Source organism: Myotis yumanensis, unplaced genomic scaffold (genome assembly GCF_028538775.1).
Source record: "Myotis yumanensis isolate MYYU_CA2020_CCGP unplaced genomic scaffold, mMyoYum1.0.hap1 SCAF_18, whole genome shotgun sequence".
Taxonomy (NCBI): Eukaryota; Metazoa; Chordata; class Mammalia; order Chiroptera; family Vespertilionidae; genus Myotis; species Myotis yumanensis.
This window is the reverse complement of record NW_027223769.1, coordinates 36,994,493-36,996,743: the sequence shown is the minus strand read 5'-3', so window position 1 is coordinate 36,996,743 and position 2,251 is coordinate 36,994,493.

The following is a 2,251-nucleotide window of genomic DNA, read 5'->3' as shown; positions in this document are numbered from 1 at the left end:
TATGCTCCACAGCTTTGGACACACATATAATGCACTGTGTCCACCATTATAGCATCATACAGAGGGTTTTCACTGCCCTAAACATTGTCTATGTTCTGCCTATTTATCCCTCTCTCCTCCCTACCCCCTGACAACCACTGTTCTTTTTACTGTCTCCATAGTTTTGACTTTTCCAACATGTCGTATGATTGGAATAATATAGTAAGTGGTCTTTGCAGATCGTCTTCTTTCACTTCGTAATATGCATTCACGTATTTTCACAGCTTCCTGGGTCCTTTCTTTTTAGCATTTAATAATACACCAGTTTACTCATCCATTCGCTTACTGAAGGACACCTTGGTTATTTCCAAGTGTTGGCAATTCTGAATAAAGCTGCCGTAAACATCGTGTTTGGGTTTTGGTGTGGACATACGTTTCAACCCTCTTGGATAGACCCCAAGGAGTTCGATTGCTGGATCATCCGGTTATAATATGTTTAGTTTTGTAAGAAACTGCCAAACTGTCTTCCAAAGTGGCTGTACCATTTTGCATTCCCACCGGCAATGAATGAGAGATCTGTGTTCCACATTTTCACCAGCATTTGGTGGTGTTGGTGTTCCAGACTTCTGCCATTCCGACACATGTGTAGTGGTGCCTCGTTGTTGTTTTAACTTGTGGTTCCCCGATGACAGAGGATGTGGAGCATTGCTTCGTGTGCATTTTCCATCTGTCTATCCTCTTTGGCGAGGTGTCTATTCCGGTCTTGGGCCCATTTTTTAATTGGGTTGTTTGTTTTCTCCTTGTTGAGTGTTAAGAGTTCTCTGTGTGTTTTGGATAACCATCCTCTATCAGATATAACTTTTGCCAATATTTTCTCCCATTCTGTAGCTCATCTTTTCATTCTCTTGACAGTGCCTTTTGCGTGACAGTTGGCAAAATTTTTCAATCGCAAGTTCAACATAGGCATGATTAAAGTTTTCTCACCTTTGTTTAAACCATCTAACCTAGATAAGTCAACCTAATGGATATTTTCAGAATCTACAGATAGAAGGGAATTGAACTCACTCGGGTGATCAAAAAAAGAAGTAGCAGGTGGCTCTCCTATAGTCATGGAACTTATCTTTCTAGAATGAGAAAACATGCGTTTAAAGAAGAATTATAAAATGACACAGAGGTTGACCAATCCCACATTAGAATACTTGGTGTAGGCTGAGTTAAAGGAAGAGGAGGAAGATCAGCAGAGTCTAAAACAGTGGTTCTCAACCTTCTGGCCCTTTAAATACAGTTCCTCATGTTGTGACCCAACCATAACATTATTTTCGTTGCTACTTCATCACTGTAATGTTGCTACTGTGAAGAATCGTCATGTAAATATCTGATATGCAGGATGGTCTTAGGCGACCCCTGTGAAAGGGTCATTTGACCACCAAAGGGGTCGCGACCCACAGGTTGAGAACCACTTGTCTAAAATATCCCAAAAAGAGACATATGGTTTTAACCGGGCTTTATAAAAATCACCTGCATTGGCCAAGAACATAAGTAAATTTTCCATCTATCATATCTGGACGAGTGGTTCTCAACCATCAAGTTGTCACCTACTAATGAACCACTAGCCTGGCACAGGGGTATAACCGAATTTTGCCCAATGTGGCTATTTTTTAAGTGGGGGCAGCATCTGTCTGAAGGGTGGTTTCATTGAACAGGCAGGGAAATAGAAAGGATGCTCCAACCTCCTATGAACAAGAGTAAAATGGAGGTCAAATGAGCAAGAGATTTTGAGTATTTAAGAGAGGACAGGCAAGGCAATAAACAATCCCACTCACAGAGCGGGCCAGTGTGCAAAGGGTGACCACTAACTGCTTTGTAAACACTGCGAGACATTGTTCCACTGTGGTAATGATTGCATTGCACTGTAAATGATTCCTCATTCATTTAAATGCTGTTTTCGCTCTACTAATCACTCCAAGAGGGCTGCCAAAATTCTAATATTCAAGAGTGTGCCGCGAATCCACAAGGTGTGGGAACCGCCTAGGCTGTCCTCTCCCACTCTGACATTTTGCTTCCTTTCATAGTCTTGCCTGTGGGAGACAGCAGCTAGACGTACAAGCAAAAGCATGCGTGGGCTATGGAATTCTGAGTCCCGACAATTGTTTAGGTTGCAAAGACACTTCTTTGCCCTGACCGGTTTGGCTCAGTGGATAGAGCATCGGCCTGCGGTCTCAAGGGTCCCAGGTTCGATTCTGATCAAGGGCTTGTACCTTGGTTGCGGGCA